Source organism: Lonchura striata, chromosome 3 (genome assembly GCF_046129695.1).
Source record: "Lonchura striata isolate bLonStr1 chromosome 3, bLonStr1.mat, whole genome shotgun sequence".
Classification (NCBI taxonomy): Eukaryota; Metazoa; Chordata; class Aves; order Passeriformes; family Estrildidae; genus Lonchura; species Lonchura striata.
Genome location: NC_134605.1, coordinates 65,937,943 through 65,958,801, shown reverse-complemented (window position 1 = coordinate 65,958,801; position 20,859 = coordinate 65,937,943).

Below are 20,859 nucleotides of genomic sequence, written 5' to 3'. Positions count from 1 at the left end.
GAGGAGAAGGATACAACGTAAATACCAAAGATGTTGTTCACCAAACTAGGTCCAGAAGATTTCTCCCTGCCATGACAGACATCTTCCAGCCAGTTAGGTGGCCAAGAAAATAATAAATCTGATGCATGCAAGGCAAATGGCCTAGAATGCTTCATTACTCACAGGTGAGTGTGGGATTCACTAAATCCTCATGGCATCCCAGGAAACTGCTTTTGTCCATAGTATTCACTCATAAAACTTTGCAGCTTTTCTGTGGACTATCTTTTTTTTTTTTTTCCCTATTCCTTCTCCTTTTTCTCCAGCACTCTGAAGTAAAAAGATTTTCTTTTTGCCAGCCTAGAGAATTCCTTTGTCCTGTCTGCTTTCTGAGGCTACTTTTTCCCTTTCAGTATTCAGGGTCCTCTGTGTCTGGAGCCACAAGGTGCTCAGTAACCTCAATTAGGCTGGCAGTGTTGCAGTTGTCAAGCTGAGCTTGACAAAAAAAAAAGCTTATTTCCAATTATTCTGAGCTTATTTCAAATTATTACAGGTGGCACCAATCTCAACATTTGAATTTTGACCAGGAAGAACATACCTGATATCTTCAATACATAAAGTTTCTACCTGATATCCCCAATACATAAAGTGTTCAGATATTCAAAGTGTTGATATGGTACAGTGTTCAGTGTCCAGTACAGAATTAGTTCAGATGTTCAGAGTTAGAAAGCTGCAGTGTATGTTCATCTGCAGATATTTTCCTTCATTAAAACATCCTCTCTTTCATTAAATGCAGTAATTTGTGTTGTTCTTCTACAGAAAGGTTTGCCCAAGGTGCTGTTACTCTTTAACATCTCCTATACCCCTAAGGATTATGTAAACTGTTACCAATTCTAATGCAGCAAACATTTATTATTAAAATTCTTTTCACTGAGGAAACAGAAGCAAAAATTGTTTTGTTTTCTGTGGGAATCAAATCAAGCTTAGAGATCCATTCACTGCATTGGGTAGCAAAAAGAAACAATATGCTGCCTCAGAAAGTCAGCAGTCTAAAATGCAGTTAAAAACTTCATTTGGAAAGATTTCTGGGATTTCAAGAAATACCTTTAGAAAGAAATCACTGTGGTACTATTCTTTCTCATAAATACGTGAATTGATTGGAAAAAAAAAAAGCATACTTCTCTGGGAAGTAAGACTTGGGAGGATGAAGTGGAATGGATACCTCTCAGTGGACATCTTGTAGGCTCACATTTCACAACCCTGTCTGTTCTCATCAGTTCCAGTTGCTAGATTAGCTCCTATTAACTGTTCCATTTAACTCCCTATTAAGTGTTCCATTTAACTCCCTCCCCTGTACCTTTTATGCCACACTACTCCTCAGAGGACAACTTGATCTGAAACAAATACGACTTGCATACAAGATTGTGTTTTGACATAGCCACATAAAAGGATTTTTGTATATTACAATGAGAAGACCAGTGGTAAAAGTTTCACAAATTAGTACCATCCATAAGATAAACACACAAAGATGTTAAAAAACTTAATTTGGGGAATTAATATTACAGCTTTTGGGAAATAGGAACAGCTATATATGTGAAATAACATATATGGAAGTACTTACTAGTTATTTAAATTAAAGTATAAGTGGTTTTTTTAAATTTGGTGAAATACATTGCACCATTTAAATAGGGGCACAAAGTTGCACATTCCCTGGCTCTGTGCACTACAGTCTTCACTACTAGAAGCATTTAACTGAGTGTTCAGGTCCCTACCTATTCAAGAGCCCTTCCTTAAATGCAGGTGTCTATAGCGATACTTAAGAATGGGTTAGGTCCTCTTCTCAACTGCCAGTCAGCTGTTTAAACAGAATGCATGCTCATTTTGTGCAGAAGTAATTAGCTGTCATCACCTCTTGTGACATAATGAAAAGATAGGATTCAATTTGGTTGAGGCCAAGATGCTGAGAGCAACCTGGTTGGCACATTCTAGTAGGAAATAAACCATCCTGGTCTCAGCATTTACCTTGAAGACTTTCACCTGTAAATCCCAAGTGAATGTGAAGTCAACCTTGACAGCAGCAAGCAGTTGTTGCCTCTCTGGACTGCAGCCCAGCAGGGAAAATAAGTTGGTGGTCTCAGCCCAGGTGGTTGTGCATGGCAAAAATCCCCAGCATAAGTTATATCCTTGATGGCAGAAGTCACATCAGAAAACAGGACAAAATTAAGCGGGAAAACACATAGGCCAGCACAGGACCCCACTCTCCTCTAAACAGGAGGGAGAGGAGTAAAGGGAAAAGATTCTGTAGCAAGTCATACAAATGAGTAAGCACGGTAGGAATGAGTGACAGTGTTCAGGCTGTATTTTATTTTTAGATGCACAATGTCCAAGGAAAACTGGAGACTTCTCTAGACAAAGTTAAATTTTGCACAAGGAGAAAAACAGAACACAGCACACTATATGGGCATTCTGGAAATATTAAGCATTCTCTAACAAATTCTGAGGTACAGTTGCAAAAGAAAAAACTGGTCCTGTGTTCCTGTAGGACAGATGAGGAACTAGTGACTTAATAATTTGTTTCTACATCACCTAGAAAATCTTCATCACAAATTAAAGCAAAAGTTCAGGACTACCATTTTCATCCTCACGGAAGCCTTATCAGCAAATGCATAAGTATTACAAAGGCTAACTCACAGTCAATTTTTCTTTAATTCACCAGATGACACAGATACAGAAGGAAGAAGCAGCAGAAAATTTCCTTTCCCCTCCTCTGAGGAAGAAGGGAAACTGGTTTCATTTATCAGAAACATCTAAAATTGTTATGGCTGGTTATGCAGGCACACTCAAAAAATGAAAAGTACCAGCTATTAGATAACCCTCCAGCTCCTCTCTTCTAGCTGAAGCACGTGTTCCCACATCTCTCATGCACATTCCCAGCCACCAATAACTAATCACTTTCAGACCTGCCTCCTTTCCCTAAAAATGACAGATGTCGGTGGTCTAGCACAGGTCTGCCTGGATTTATCCCCCTGCTGTCCCAGCCTCTGCCTGGCCACCCCTGCAGGAGCCTGGCCAGCATGGTGAGTTAAGCCTAAGATTCTCAGGATTCCCCACAACATAACAGCAATGCTTCAGAGAGTTTCTGCAGCTTGTTATGGGAGATGCCATGCATGGTTACCAGAGGGTATATTTTCATTTAGTCTGAATGCTTGGCACCCTCGGACCGTAAACAGAAGCCTAGGTAGAAATAGATGGAATTATTTACTTACACTTCCAGTGATGAAAATGATTAGTCAATTAACTTTACTAATATACAGTATCTTGTGAGAAGATTAAGATGTCAACAGGCAAAACTAGCCTCCAGGTCATGTCAAAAAGAACAAGCCCTGTGATATCTACATTGATTTGTGGTGAACTATGACAAGTATGAAAATTATGAAAGTTGCCTTTTATGTTTACATTTGTGTATTTTTCTTTGGATATTTCTGATGATAAGCAGATTAGTACAGCTACTTATAATTTGATATCATTGACAGGAAAGCTTTCAGCATGGAGAGATATTCTGCAGCCCTAGCTTCCTGTACTACAAGAGGCTAAGGGCACCATGTTGGTAAATATTTTCAAGGGGAAAATGGCAGCTAAAAAGCTAAAATTGGTCACAGTGACATTACCGGGAGGTAATGAAAAAAAAAACAAGTCCAGGTGAAAAAAGTTTACAACATGAAATAGGTTCAATTAGTTATTCAGTTCATTTAAGTAGTCCAACTGGACAATTATAGATGGATACCAATTCCACTACATAACCATGAAGCAATGTGTTCATGAACTTCTATTTGTGCATCACTGTATCCATCTGGGATGTCTAAATCTCTTTTCAGTTCACTTGCGCATGAGAGTTACTGGGCTATGGTCATGCATGTGTTATGCACACCATACAACAAAATTTCTTGGTGTCTCAAATCATGGAGGTGCTTCAAGTTGCCTCCAACTGATTGGCCAGCTCAGGAAGTGAACATGGTGTGAACATGGATAGCCTTGACCAGAGGTTTACATTCATTCTATGCAAATGCAACTTCACCCTCTCACTGGGCACATCCACCAGCCTTAGTCTAAACTGCTTCTCTAATTCTACCAAAAGAAATAGAGCCCTAGACATTACAATCAAGAAACAGGGTGCCCTCACACACATCTATCTGAGTGGAAATGTTTAAGGAATTAATTTAACAAACACTCTTTGGATCAAAACTATCCTAAATTCTCAGTTTGGCAAAAGTCATGTGAGGAGTTCTGCCACTGGAACTCTGTGAACTCTCCATGTCTTTGATTTCAGTGGCCTGTTTTGGTGAAGAGTAAATCCAAGTATTATGCTCTCCAGAGATCATCCTTTAGAGATTTCCTTTTAACAGCCATATTCCATCTTTGGTAAGAGCCACTCAAAACAGTTTGGATTCTCTAAAATATCAATAATCCTTTCAGAAACAAAGGTGATTCACTCTAGCTGATGGCAAACACATAGTCCAGAACGTGAGGAACAATGTGCCTATGCTTGTCCATATAACCATAAACCAAAACCTGCCTGCATCTTTCTGGCCAGTTCTGTACATCCAGACATCTTTTTTGCTGTAGCACCAACAACTCTGGCCTAGAATCAGCAGCAAGCATATTACTTGGATATGATTCTACCCTGAACTTTTCTCACATATCTGTAAAAATATTAGAAGAAGGTTCAAAGCACTACCTTAGCACAGGCAGAGCTGTCATCTGTAATTTAATTATTTCCATTGGAGGCTACTTACAAAGCTATCCAGTCCCTGGCATTCTCAGATATCAGCTGTGAAGAAAACAACACATCTCAACACTCTCAAAGCCTGAATTCAGATCTAAACTTTGGTCAAGTTCACAAGCATAAAGATCATGCAAAAAACCTCTCACCTAAGTGAATCCTGAGCACTAGCCAAGCACAATCACAATTTCTTCAGGGTACAGGTGTATTTCTACAGCAGCTTTCAGGTGAGTGAAGGGAAAGAGGCAAGGCTACACCATTGGTTTTTTCCTTCTCTTATAGCTGCCACATGTTCCATCCAGTGACATCCTCTCTGCCAACAACTTCAAAGAGGTATGGCACAACTGCTGGATCCCTTTAGGCTGCTTAAAGGTCTGAGGGTCTGGGAGAAAACCTGGAAACTACAAGGAAAAAAGAGGTATTTTGTTTACCTTCACTTTTTTTTTCTGGGTATGTCTGCCAAAAGAAATTGGAAAGCTTTAAAAAAAATTGAAGGAAACATTTTCCACATAGAAAAGGTAATTCTTCTTGGAAGAACACTAAGAGAACCTCTAGTGTCTTTTTGTTTAAGGATGTAGCTGCTGAACTTCAAGCAATCAATAATCTATCTATAAAATTAAGGCTTCCACATGATGTTACTCCACTGAAAAACTTGCAGCTTTGAGTTATTAAAATTCCTCTATTCCTTAGGTCAAATGGCTTAGTCTTGTGCAGTGTTACCAATACAAAAACATCTCCACATACAAGTTCATGAAGTAAAGTTGAGTATTAGCTATTAGATCAATCTTCATTATTTAAACCCAAAGAACACATACACAAACATGAAGTTCTTAGGAAGAGGTGATGTAGTTAGACAAGCACATAAAAGAGATTACTATTCTTACAAAACTTTAATCTCTTGTATTCTTAAACCAGCCAGGATTAAGCACATGTACTTCCACTACTTCTAGTAGAAATATACACTAGTTCTTCTAACTAAAGAGTATGACATTCTCAAAATTAAGAAAATTTTCTTTTTGTAACAAGTAAGTACCCCACATTGGTATTTCAACCTTTAGTTATTAGAAAATAAATAGTTGCAAGAAAGACTGGAAAACCCTGTGGAGGAATGCTACTTCAAAATTTACAGAAACTTTGTACCTCCAACTTTAACTAGAAGCCAGAAGAAATTACCCAGGGCATCAAAAATTACATTTAATACACTGCTGAACAAATAAGCTATTTTGACTTCTTAGTTTAACCATGTATATGAGGGAGATAATGTCTTATTTTATTAAGCAGGGGCTATCTGAGAAGTTGAATGAAAGAAGAATCAAAGATTCCTGTTCTGTAAGAAAAACAACTATTGCCAGGATAATAGAATTTAGAAATCTCCCTCCTTTTCTTGATACAAAGAAAGAAAACAAGAACTTAAGTCACTGATTCCAAGAAGCACTAGGCCTTATCTGTTGTCCAGAATATCTACACAAATCACTTGGAGGCAGGTCACTGTGTTCTGCCAAATTGCAAGTAACAGAAATAATGTAAAATTAAAAAGTGAGCTGCTCATATTAGCTCAAGTTATCCTACTTGAGCTTATCCTAGGTCCTGAGAACAGTAACTTGGAATGGGAATAAGGGCTGGGAAAGTACCCATCATTGGGTACAGTCACAGTCCTATTAAACACCCAGTTCTCACCCCCTTCCATGGATAAGTCCCACACAGTAAATCATGGGGTAAAAAAACTAGCACCAATACAAACGAAAAGCAAACAATATTAATTTCTTCACATATTGTGGTAGAGACCAGATTGATAGTTACTCATTTTGAAAGCCAAAGTATGCCATGTAGTCTTATGTTTTGCAGATCCAGCTCAGCAAAATGTCTTATCTTTAAACAGGGGCTTCAACCCCAAGAAACAGTTCACTGTTTGAAAGCCTGGCATGATTAATGCCAGAAATGAGAGTGTTTCAGAAGTGTGAGATACATACTACTATAAAAGTGTAACTTTGCAGGACAGCAACAGGCATCTCTCCTCTTACACAAGGCAGCTGCTCCAGAAATACTCCCTTGTTTACTGCCGGCAGCGCGCACACAGAGCGCACGCCTCCACTCCTGCGCCGCGTGTAACGAGGGGGTGCGTGCCTGCCCAATCCTCCTGTCAGCAGATCTTCTCGGTTTTCACTTCTTCTTTGCTACTTTGCAAACTCTCAGCTATTTTTTCCCAAGCCGTAACACGGGGGCTCTTCGAGATTATTGCCATTCTCCCCCCGCCTGTCATACACCTTGTTTCCAAGTATGGTCACTATGAAGGGACTGTCGCTTGGAGCCTTTGTGGAAAATTAATGGCAGACAGGAAAGGGCAAAAAAGACAGGACAGATGGCTCTGTCACCACCACCAGCCTGATGCCATGAGAGCTCTTCAGTGCCTTTGCAAATGCCACTCTGTTCTGCAGACTTACTCTGAAGTTGATCCAATTGCACCCTTGGCAGCTGTCTTTCTTCTTTTTTATAAGATTTTTCCTTGTCCTTTGACTTCCCAGGCTCATCCACGTGGTGAATTGAAAAGGTCAGTTTTTAAATTAGTGACTGGGTGCTGATGGTCTGAAACACTGTTTAACTATAAACCTATTGGCATCTTGCTAGAAGTAGTGTTGAATAGTGTTGTTAATAGGGCTTGTTTACTTGTTGGTTAAAATCCAAATTGGGTCAGCTGATACTCAAAGATGCAGTGAGTAATCTTCTAATTCAAGTAAGCAAATGGAGTGATGTCACCTCACTTTATTCTTTAAATGGCATTCTGTCTAGTTTCACTTTCACAGTGAAACACACACCCGTAGTATATTGGGTGCACACTGGAAGCACAAAGACATGCCTCTCCTTATGTGAGCGGTGCCAGACAAATTGTGGTTTGGCTTATGCACATACTTGAGGAAAGATATGCTTAGTATTTTATGTGTTTAAAACACGTCGAATAGGGTAAATAAATTGTGATGTGACATTGCCAGTACATACAGTCAGAGTCTGCAGAAAGAAAGCTAATCCCTCTGGAGACTAGGGTTATAATCTCTAGTTATGTAGTTTCAACCTATATGATTGTATTTATAGGAGAAGTTCTACATTGGATACATCCCAACACGGTTGCTGTTAGACAAGAACAAGAACAGTTAATGTGCTTGCAAAGCCTGGCATGTTTGTACAATTTTGTTTTATTTGGGGAAAGCATTTCCAGGTTTGGTCAAAATTTTTTTAAAAAGGGGGAGATAGCCTGATGATGATGGCCAGAAGAGCAAGTGCTATGGTGTGATTCAGGGTGGAACCATTTGTCTAAGTGTGAAAATGCGTAACAGTCCCAAATTTACAGATGGTATTTAACTGTGGCTACTTGATGTGAGGGAATACCTGAAATCTTGAATATTGTGGGAACGTTAGTGGGAATTCTGAGGCAAGAGCAAACAAACCATCTCTTGCAAGGGATTCTTGCCATTCCCGTATCTCTGAAGGTGCAAGTGGTTTCCCTAATACCAGGTATAGCCCCTGCTTGATGCCAGCTTTTCCCATGGTGGTTTTGTATTGCACACCAACACTACTGAGTACTGGAAAGTTCTTTGCTGGAAACATAGTGACAGATTGCTTTCAGGAAGTCAGCTGACACCCGCCTACTGCAATGGAAAGAGCTTTCTCTATTACTGTGAGTCTGGAGGGAGAGGGATTGCCACCATACCAGTGTATCTTGCATAGTCAGTAACGTCATTCCTTAGGGAGAAGCCTGCTATTTCACAAGCTCAAATTTTTTTTGACTAATCAAACTCATCTTCAAGACTGATTGAATGAAAAGTTAAAATGTTGAAGTTTTAATATAAAAAAAAAGATCTAATCTGGGCAAAAAAATTACTCACTCTGTAGAGACAGGTTACAACTATGCCTTAATATGAAGTATTAAAAAAAAATCTACATTATCTGCCTTGAAAATGGACCTGAAATAGCAGAGCTTGCTATGTTGTAGTACAGAAGCTGCCAGCTCCAAGCTTTATGACTTTAATGCACATACCAACGACCACTTTGTGACAGTCTGACAGGAGTAAACCCTGTTTTTATGAAAACAGAAGCTGAGCAAGGTATGTAGCAGCAGGATTTCAGGACTATTAAGGATGAAACATTCTTCCTATCATAAAGATGTCATTGATTACTTTTCTAGATTCACCTGAATCATTCAGTATTCCTCCTGTTTTTTTGGAGCAAGAAGAAGATGATGTAGCTGAGTTATGCTGTTTTCAACAGACCTCATGTATGCTTTGTGTTCAGATAGATTAGGATGAGAGTGAATTTTGTCATTTGCATTTTACAAGGCAAGACAATGTACAGTGACAGTGCCACTTATGAAGTTAAACAGAGAAAGGTGCAAGTCATTGTGTGCTGATATGTCTGTTTAACAAAAGGTGGCCCTATCTCATCTGGGCTTCACTGATATGTCAGTGCTTAGTGCCATCAACAATAAACACGATGCTCAGATGCAAAGCATGCTGTAGACATCACTATTGAATCTGTTGTAATCAAAACAGGGTCCCATAGTCATCCACTTCCAGGCCTGGAATTACGTCTTTGTGTGTCCTACATCCTGTCCTAACTTTAGTCAGAGTCTGAAAGCAAAAAAACTAACTGCTGTCCAATATTCACACTTGGTAGTGGACGTGCTGAATATGGGAGGTGCCCTGCCACAGTCCTTCATGAAAGAACTTTAAACTGTGAATGTAAGTGTAATTTCGCATCTTACATTGATGAAACAGGCAGCTTCCACACTCCCTAAATTCACTGAGGGTCACTATCTTTGTCTTTTCCAGGATGGAACAGTATATATACCTTCCTTTCCTGATAGGTCTCATGATATCTGTTCCTCTTTCTTCTCATTTTTCTTGAAACTTTCCCCAGCACATGACCCCTACTCCCCCTCTTTGACTACTTAAGTATTCTGTCCTTCCTTTGTCCAGCTGTACGACTTGGTTTTCTCAGCCCTGGCCTAGATCTTGTGTTTCTACTTGTCCTTGCAGAATATAAATAAAAAATGCTGTCAATAGAAGACAAGCACAGGACTTCTGTTTTTGTACGTGGAGGCTTTTGTTCATGTTTCCACCTGCTAGATATCACTTAGACATATCAAAATGCATCAAATAATTTCCTACTATTACATTTCCTTGTCAACAAATGCTATAATCCCCACAGGAAAGTTATGTCATGATGAATGGGAGGGAAGAGTCCTCTGTAATATTCCTTGGAGGACAGACACTGTACCATACCTTAGCTTCTCTTTCACATCTCAGAGTCATGGACTCCTTGGTGGTGTTTAATTCTTATTTTGTGTGCCCTTTTTATATGGCAACAATTATATGTCACCACCATGATATCTTAAGAGATGGTTGCAGAAAGAGTTTAGGAATATCTTAGGCAATCCGAAAAGCCTAACATGAGGTTACATTTTCCAGGCTGCAAGCCTGAGTCAGGTGCTTGATGGAAGGTAACCAAATATCATCTGCCAACTTAGAAAGCACTTTTGAAAAACAAAGGTGTTATTAGAATAAGCCCAGAGTTATTTGCACAAAATTGGACTGCAGTTCCTTATCTTGGCAGCAAGTCTTGCTTCTGTGAAGACCCTACATGAGGCTTAATGAAAGAGCAAGGAAAATAAAATGTACTTGTGATTTTAATAATTTCATTTAACAGATAGATGAAGAAAGAACATGTTTCCAGAAAGACCCTGAAATCTGAAGATGAGATTTTAATTTTGGTGGCTATTCCTCATTGGCAATGCATGGGTGATAAGCTCAGGATCAAGACTGTCCACTTTAGGAAAAGACAAATTCATTACAAAGAGAGAGATGGAGACTCCCTACTTAAGGAGGTTCAGCTGGGAATAAAGTATGTGCTCCCTGGACTGCAGCCTAGAAAGAGAGTGCTGCCTGGAGATGTAGTCAAGTGGACCAAGAAGAGCTCCAGAAATTGATGAGGGTAGATACAGTGCCTCTTCCCTTCAGCTATGTCTACTGTTTTCTCCTATTATCTATTCCACTCAACATTCTTGAAGAGCAACACAAGCACTTCTAGTACTGTGGTCAGGGAAAAGAGAGCAGAGATTAAAAAATTGATTAAGTCTCTCCATGTTCACTACACCAAAATTTAAAAGTAATACTAATGAGCTGCTGCTGCAGATTAATTGGAGAATGAGATCACCCCATCTCTATTTTCTGCTAACAAAAATCTGTATTGATAAGATGAGACCAAGACTCTGCCTCTCACAGAATGCCATCCTGTGAATCAAAAGTGATGTGGAGACAGGGACAGTCATGTCACAGTGACAGTGGACCCATTTCCGTGCCTATCTGACAAACAGCTGCCTTGCACTCATTGTAGTCTGGGGAACGCAGGAAGGCAAGGGTTGCTCAACACAGCACCTTGCCAATCTGCACATCACGTACACTGTGTTGCAGCAAGACCTGAAAATAAGGTCATGCACAGTGGATCAGAAGTCACGTTCAGGGTAAGCAAATATCAGAGAGGAGGGGGATAAGAATGGGGCTGCTGCATGGCTCTGGCAGAGAAAGTGTTAGATATGAGGTCTATATGAACATGACATGCATATGCCATTAGGAAGAGAGGAAGCTTAGAATAAACAGGATACCTAGGAGGACAGAAGCAAGGTGTTAGATAACGAGCCATTAAATGTCAGGTGAATGAAAGTGTCTTCTACACCAGGTCAGGTGAGTGCTAACTAATTCTGCCTGTGTTGGCAAGAGGGGTAAGAATTTACAGCTGTTCTTGAAAAGCAGTTCCATGAGGTTGAACAAGATGACTGTATTGCCTGGACATTTCAAGCAAGAGACGTGGTTTGCATGATGTGATAGTTACAATGCCTTTCTGGGCACATTTAGGCCTTATGAACAATAAACAGGGAAATTTTCCCAGAGTGCCCCTATCCATGGTGGCAGGTTGGGGATGTTGGGACTTGTTGATCTTTAAGATCCTTTAGAACACAAGCCATTCAATTCTGTGATTCTAAAACCATGGAGTCTGTTACTGAAATTACAGGATAGGAAATCAAGGTAGTCAGACTATTTACTTGAATGACTTCTGTAATAGAAGAAGACTTACCAAAAGGTAAAGCTAATGGAAAATGTAGTGCGTGAGTGCAGCCTAAGGAAAAATGGGTGGTGAAAAACCATGTCTCCCCTAAGGCAAAATACAGCCAAGGGCATGATTATCTCTAGGCTCACCTTCTTGGTCACTAGAATTGGGAATGTATTGTTTCTTCATTCATCTTTACCTGTTCTCTAACACTAAACATGCAGTACTCTAATATTTCTTCAAAAAGCCTGCATTACCATGGTAAGCTCATAGATAACCAATACCCCTCACCAGACAGCTGGTTCTTGTTTTCCAGAAGAAACATTCTAAAAGAGAAGGCAGCTGATCCCAATGATCTTAGAGGTATTTTCCAACCTCTATAATTCTATAGTCTATAATTAATAGATTTTATTAATCCATTTGAAAATGCTGTTTAGCTATGTATCCATGAATTTGTTCTTGGAAGAGCTCAAGAACCAGAAAAGTTGCACTTACATTTCAGGGCTGCAGAGTAGTGAAAGTCCCAGAAAGGCTCACAAACAGTTCTGAACATTAAGTTCCTCTGGTCAACCTAAACTTGTCATCTCTTAGGAACAGTTCCTTGAGAAGTAAGCAAGAATTGATTAAAGATCTCCACTCTGCAGAAGATTTAAGCAAGAATTTAACTATGATAATAATTCACAGAAGATTGCAGGTGCTGTATTAAAATGGCTTTTCTTTCCTCCATTTCACCAGCTCCCTTTGTCAGGAACTATGCAGGAAAGGGCTTTTTCCAGGAAAGGGTTCTCTTGATGTTTGCAGAAACAAATATAGAGAACGAGCACATTTTTAAAACATTGGTTCCATGATAAGGTTAACATGCTGTTCTATCAAACCAATGGAAATAATTTACCCATATTTCAAAGTGGCCCTGAGAATTCAGAGTATCATTTGGCCACCATCAACTTTTATTATTTGATCTGACTCTTAAGACACTGGCAGTTGCAATTAGTCAATATATGTATCCAGAAAGACAAGCGTCAATAATGTCAGCCAAAAGAGTTATGTGAGTAGCTTCTGTATATAGATGACATTTGTTACTACTGTGGAGACTGAGATGAATAGCTGTGTGCAAGCAGGATCTTCATGTCTGCATAAGAGCACCTTAATGACCATTTGGCCATCTACACTGGTAGACATTTTTAAACATTTCAGGGAGTCACAGTCAGTGTGCTGCTTAATTCACTGAGCACATCAGTCTACACTAAACTCTTGCTAGAGGAAGGACAAAAGAAAGCAGGAAACAACTCAGAGGTATCAGGAAATAGCACGTGGGCCAACACTACTCAGGACAACTTGTAATAGAAAGTGGGAAAAGTGAGACCCAAAAGCAACAAGAATGGATAAAAAAAATTGTACAAAGCCCTCCTACTCAATTAAACCCTCTATGTCTGAAATTATTTAGCATCTCTAATCAAATGCTTAATGTGGAGGCTATAGTATTTAAGGAAGAATTAATCTCAGCTGGGAAACAAAGGATAGTGTGGGCCCATTGCTAAATGGAGGGCAGACCCCGGTAGTGAGGATGCTGAGTAGCACTTAATGACACCTTCTACGCTTTAATCTTCACTGGCAAGAACAGCCCTCAGGCATCTCTGACCCAGGAAACCAGAGTAAAGGGATGTTGGAAGGAAGAATTTCCCTTGGTCAAGAAGGATTGGTTTGGAGAACATCTAGGCAAACTTTATATCCACAAGTCCATTGGACTGATGGGATGCATCCACAAGTGCTGAGAGAGCTGGCAGACTAAAGCCAGTCATTCACAATCATCTTTGAAGACTCACAGAATTTGGGAGAGGTGCTTGAGGACTGGAAGAAAGAAAATGTAATCCCAGTCTTCAAAAAGAGCAAGGAGGATGACCAGGGAACTACTGATCCATCAGCCTTACCTCAATCCCTGGACAGGTGATGGAGAACCCCATTCTAGAGTCCATCTCTCTCCATATGGATGACAAGAAGTAGATCAAGGGTAGTCAGCTTTGGTTCACTAAAGGAAATCCCTCTTGACCAGCCCAATTGCTTTCTGTGATGTGGCAGCTACCTGGCTGGATGAGGGAAGAGCAGTGATACTGAGTTTAGTAAGGCTTTCGACACTGTCACAAGATTCTCATAGGCAAACTCAGGAAGTGTGGCCTGGATGAGTGGACAATGAGGAGGATTGAGAACTGGCTGAACAGCAGATCCCAGAGGATCATGATCAGTGACACAGGGTCTGGTTGGAAGCCTGGCACTGGTGGTGCCCCCACGGGTTGATACTGGGCCCAGATTTGTTTAACTTATCCATCACTTACTTGGATGAAGGGGAGATGCCTCCTCAGCAAGTTCTCTGAAGACCTGAAGTGGCTGATATTCCAGGGTGCTGGGCAGCGCTTCAGCAGGACCTCAACAGGTTGGAGAGATGGGCAGAGAGGAACTGTCTGAAACTCAACAAAGACAAATGCAGGGTCCTGCACTTGGGGAAAAACTAACCCATGCTCCAGTACAGGCTGGGGGATGACCCGCTGGAAAGCAGCTCTGAGGAGAAGGACCTGGGGATCCCTGAGGACAACAAGCTGTTCAAGAGCCAGCAGTGTCCTTGTGGCCAAGAAGGCCAATGGCATCCTGGGTACATTAGAAAGAGCATTTTTAGCAGGTCAAGAAAGGTGAACCTGCCCCTCTACTCAGCTCTGGTAACGCCACATCTGGAGTGCTGTGTCCAGTTCTGGACTCCTTAGTAGGAGAGAGACATGGAGTTCCTGGAGCTGGTCCAGCAGAGAGCTACAAAAGGGACTAGAGCCTCTCTCTTATGAGGAAAGGCTGAGAGAGTTGGGCCGGAGTCTCAAGAACAGATGACTGAGAGGGAGCATCATCAATGTCTATCAGTATCTGAAGGGATTGCCAAGAGGATGGAGCCAGGCTCTGCTGGGGGGTGCCAAGCAACAGGACAAAAGGCAATGGGCAGAAACTGATGGACAGGAAGTTCCATGTGAATGTAAGGAAGAACTTTATTGTGCAGGTGACTGGTATAAGTTGCTCAAAGCGGTTATGGAGTCTTTCTCCTTGGACATATTCAAGCATCACCTGGTCACAATCCTGTTCTGTGTGCTGGAGGATGACTGCTTCAGCAGGAAGATTTGACCAGATGATTACTGTGGTTCCTTCCAACCATACCCATTTATACACACTTTTTGAAACTCTATATTCTATTCTATTAAAACATTTTATATTACTTGACTGAAACATACAGAGCAAAATGTTTAAATTTTAAGATTTAATATCTCACCAGTGAGGATGTAATTACAATCACAAATGAGGTCCAACTGTCAGTCCTCTAACCCCGCTCCACTTGGTCACAGTCCCTTTGCTAACTGGACAGGTTGTTTCTGCCATGCCTGGAATTTTCTTGATCTTCTCTTCTGAGTGACAGCTGTTGGCACTCTGCAAGCATGGGAATTTGCTGGCTTATTGTGGGTCAGACAGAGACCATGATGGAGAAGAGCAGAAAAGCCAGGTGAGACCCTGCTAACAGAGTGAAGACCACTGTAAAGAGAAAGAAGAGGAAAGAGGTGTTTCCACCAGACCTGAAGGTCTAATGTTTTATTTTCTGTACAAATAGTATCCAACCCATGAGCCATTTTCTGCCTGGACCATATTGATGAACTTGACTGCAGCAGCAAGTTGTTAAAACATCCACACATGCACTGACATTCAGCAATAAGTAAATTCGGGTGCCAACAGTCACAGCCACTTTTACATAGTGTCAAGTACAAGGCGGGAATATCCCAGATAATCAAAAAGTCTAAATTACTTCCTTGGTAATCAAAAAGTCTAAATTACTTCCTTGGGGTTGTGGCTAGTGCTTTAGTCCCCATATCCTTCCATCTGGCTCTGCCTGGGCGTAGTCAGCATGGGAACCACACTGGGTACAGACATGGAGTCAGCTGCACCTCATTGTGTCCTGAGCCCAAGATAGGGCAGGGAACACTGTGCTGAAGTGTCTGACATAGACTTGCCTTGGCATCCTCCCATCCAAAGGGTAGCACATGTTGTCACACCTGAGCTGGCACTTGGAGTTTCTCTGCTCCTGCAACATCACTCATACCCACAAAGTGTAAGCAGCCCATGAGTAAACTATGCACTTCCAGTGGCTTCAAAGCTTCTGTTAGACTGGAATAATTTAAAATATTGGATTTTTAATAGCAACAAACATTTGCAAAAGCACATTTTGTTACTGCTCTGTTGTTTAGTAAATGTATTTCTTATTCGTTTCAAGTAAAATGCTTTGTGCTATAACTGAAGATCTCTTGGAAATTTCTGCTTGAGCAATGTGTCTCGGAGAGGGAGAGGAGAGGAGAGGAGAGGAGAGGAGAGGAGAGGAGAGGAGAGGAGAGGAGAGGAGAGGAGAGGAGAGGAGAGGAGAGGAGAGGAGAGGAGAGGAGAGGAGAGGAGAGGAGAGGAGAGGAGAGGAGAGGAGAGGAGAGGAGAGGAGAGGAGAGGAGAGGAGAGGAGAGGAGAGGAGAGGAGAGGAGAGGAGAGGAGAGGAGAGGAGAGGAGAGGAGAGGAGAGGAGAGGAGAGGAGAGGAGAGGAGAGGAGAGGAGAGGAGAGGAGAGGAGAGGAGAGGAGAGGAGAGGAGAGGAGAGGAGGATGTATTAAACTGAGCTATTCAAAAATTTAAGATGCTGACTTGGTTGGTTAGTTGCGCAATACAAGGGCCCATTACATGACAGAAGGGATCAGTTTGCATGACATCACCATCAGACTCCTTGGTTCAGTGCTGTTATTGAGCAACACAGATGCCAAGGGTGATGAAGGAAGGCTACAGTGCCTATATGAAAATGCAGGTTCATGTCACTATACGACATGCAAAAGCCTGATGTGAGTCGCTGCTATTGCAAAGGTGAAAAAGAGGAAGTTTTATTTCTGACTCTAACATTTATACTTTTCTAAAGGTGACAGTGATTGGAGGGTGAATATACCACCTCTCCAATGACACTGACCAAACTACTAGTACATCAAACTTTGCTTCTACGAAAGAATGTAAAGCAATAGGTTGTTTATAGAAAGTTGTGTGAGAAAGTTTTCTACAAGAATGTAAACTCAGAAGGCTTTAGAAAATCTTAAAAATCAGAGTGACATGTTAATTTCTTAAGCTCTCTGCAGTTATTAAGACATCAACCACTACCATTGCCTGCTCATCCAGCCTAATATTCCCTGGCTGATTTCTTTGGTATACTCAACATGTAGAAAAGGCTTAGGAAGGGATTTCAAGGACAGCCAGTGGTCTTCATTAATGGTTTCAAGGAGGGTATCTCAGGCTCTAGGGAAGTACGATAAAGCCCAGAGAACCTTATGAGATTTTGACAGACAGGCTGCCATGACCAGTGTCGTTGGCCAAGCAGATGAAGGTAGGTGTGATAACAGCAGAAGCAAGTATAATGACTATAAGAGTACTGCATTCAAGAAGGTCATCCAAATGTGCACAAGCATTTTAACTGACTTGTTTTTGACAAATGGAAAATGCCTCCTTGTTAACCACCTAGTCTGTTGCTGTTTCAATTGGAAATAAACTTTCCCAACAAAAGTATAGCTCTGTGTAAACCAGATGTCTTAGTTTGTTATTGTCAGAAATTTTCCATCATACAACTACATAATGACAGGGTGAGGAGCCAGGGCTATGGATATCTACCATGAAAAAAATAATGGCATAATCTTCTCTTTAGTGATCATTATAGGAAGTCTTTGGTCAGAAGGAAGCCAGAAAATCCTACTAAGTCTTCTCCATGAAGTAGATCAGCTGCTATCTGAATTATAGAAGCCCAAACTGATGAATTACGCATGGCGCTGACATTAAATCTTGGTGTGTCTAGCTCTTTTCTGGTTTTTAAATATGTCTACCCTCTGTTGGAGAGTCAACATGTGTTGTCACAGGTCAGTTGCCTAATTTTAACCACTAGTGGGGCTTGCTTATCCTGGGCCAGAAATAGGAAGCCGAGTGATGGTCATGTGTCTGACAAGGAGCCGGGCAGTGGGCCAAAACACATTTGAGCTGGATGGAATTTCTTGCCACTGTGAAAATGCAGTGCTAAATCTTCCTCCCCCACTCGCCTCTTTACACACAAGTGGATCCCTCTAGTACAGTGAACTGTCACCCGAAACTAACAAGGAGGATGTGTCTCCCAGCAATCCGAGCTTAGGTCAAAAGTTCACCACTTGCCAGCCCCCTATGCCAACTTGGACCAAGATTTCTGGAATGGTTAGAAAAATATTTTAATGTAATTCACCTTGCTATGCTATTTCATTAATAACCTCTAAAAATGCAAAGAGTGTGGCCTTAAAATTCCTTGACATCCTCAGCATATGACTAATAATAATGAAACTTTCTTGCTGTCGGCAGAGCCACTCTGTGAATGCTCTGTTTTCCCTGGAGTTTCATGGAGCCTTTAGCAAATGCAATACATTTGCCATGTCCATTTTTTACAACATAGTAACTGCTGTTCAGCCAGGCTTACTTGAGCTGGCTCTTTGTCCACCCCACCACACTGCACTCTCCTTTTTCCCTACACTGTGCTATTTTTCTCACAAGAATATTTTTTACAGGCATAATTTGGACGTGCGTGAAATACTCTTTTACATGCTGTGTCTTTCTTATTTTCTCTGTATTAGCTCTGGGTCCAGCCTCTCACTGTCTACCAAAATATGTCATCCATGCAAGGCATGGGGTTGTTACCAGCCCGAGACTGTGTGTGCTGAGTGAAATGGGCTCAGTCCTCAGACTGGGACAGACCGTGTCTGGCATGCCATTATATAACATGAAACCAATGTATACAAGGCTGTCTTTAAGACTACATTTTACAGAGATCCCTATCTCTATATCTTGCTTCAAGCATTTCTTTCTAAAATAGCCTTTGAGGAATCAGTGGATGAGACTCTGCTCACTGGGGATAAGTCCAGGGCTGCAGGATTGCTTTCCAAGTCACATCTGTATGCAGGCTTCTAGGACCAGTACTTCATGAAACACGGGATGGTATCTGGAACTAAAGTAAATCTAGACTAAATTTTTCTCTTTGCTCCTGATTTTGCCTCTATGGCAAATAAAGCAAAGAGTCAAAACATTTTTATTCTTAACATCTCCAAACTAGTAATCAAACAGAAATCTCCCCATCATAATTTTTTAGAAGCCTGCAGCAAGGCACAATTATGGCCCATACAGTGTACTCCCTATCAATCCTTGATAGGTCTGTCTCCACTGCATATCCAAATCTAACAGGATCATGTTCTACAGCTACCAGTTGGCATGTGAGTATTTAGAGATGCCTGCTAGATGACTGGAATAGATCCTTTACTCTACCAAAGCCTCCTTTGGACCTGGGAAATCTGCAAAAACGTAGTTCTTCTTTGGATCTGATGGTTTTCCCACCATGAGAAACAGCTGAGATAGAATCAAGAGTCATACCATAAACCATGAGAGGTTGTAATTCAAACATATTCTCTCCTGTAGCAGCCTGAACTGCTATAAGTAAAGTCCAGGGTAAAGAAGCAGAAAGGGCCTTTGCGTGGTGTCCACAGATGTTTAATTCAGCCGTGCAGCGAGATGTTCAGAGTTCCCCCAGCACACACACGGCCCAGCTCTGACTACTCCATCCGGAGAGGTCCGGGTGTGAACCTGGTCTCAGGGCAGTACCAAGATGAGGGCCAATCAAGGAATAGGGTGGGAATGGCTCAGGGACATAGGAACAGGGAAAGGAGCAAATGGGGTCTAACAGCTTTCTGAGGGAAGCTTCTTGTGTCTCCCTAAACTAGGAAAATGCTCCCTTGGGTCTCCATACTCTCCAACAAGCTTAGCCAGAGGAACAGTTCCCTGAGGGTTGTCCTGTGCCATGACCAATTGCCCAGCCACTCTATTTTGCATCCAGAGATCTGTTCATACCACACTCACAGCACACCAGAGGCAAACAGGTAGGTTCAGAAAAGTGTAGTAAAGAGAACTGACTAACACCTATTTTTATAGCTGGATGACCTTCCACCGCATTAATTATAAATTATCCCTTTCCCAATGAATCCCACTTCTTTCCTAACACATCCCTGTGCCTGTCTCAATTAACAGTTCATTTTTATATTAAGGTTGTGCCATATGCACTGAGAGTTTATTTCCAAAAACTTCACACACTAACAGATGTAATCTTCTAGCACAAGTGAGACCGATCAGTAAAAGAGTTTTCCAGAGGTGAAATGAGTGTGAAATATTTTTTTTCCACAATATTTCCATGTTTGCTCAGTATTTTCCTATTTGTTCAAAAATTTGGCCCAGGAAAAAAACTGAAACATTCCAACCTGCTCTAGAGGTAAGTAAAAACTAAAGAAAAAAACCCAAAAACTTTATAATGACAGATTAATGACATATTAAAGTCCAGAATATTAATGAACAGATGCAAATATTTCTAGTCTCACTTGCCTTAGATTTTGTAATGACAAAAAAATTAGATTTTTGGAGTGAATTTTTCATGGCATAGACATCTGTTTTGATTTGTAAGAAACAGGCAGAGACTAGTTTTCCTCTAAAGTATGTGCCACTGTTACACTTCCACCAGACATTGCCACATGAACATGAGCAGTGCTTTTGGGTTTTTCCACACAAGTTTTGGCCAAAGTCTCCAATCATCCAGTTCTATGTGGTGCAGGAGCAGCTGCAGTCTGAGGGGATTGGAAGTGTTCCCTTGCAGGGACTTTCTGGGAGCACCTACTTTCCATGACCTCTCGGAGAGAAAGAAAGACCTGGCTTCTGGCATCTTCTGGATTCAGAGAAGTGTCAGCTGCCAGCCTGGCCACACTGTTCATGTTGAGGCAGTTCTTCAACTGAATGTTAGTTTTGCAGTTTTTTAAGAAAAGCACCTCTTGCCCATTTTTTAGTGAGTAATTCATAGTTTCTGAAAATCATCTTCAGACTTTCATTATGGTTGTCAAAGAAGAAAAAAAGAATATTTGTGAGTAT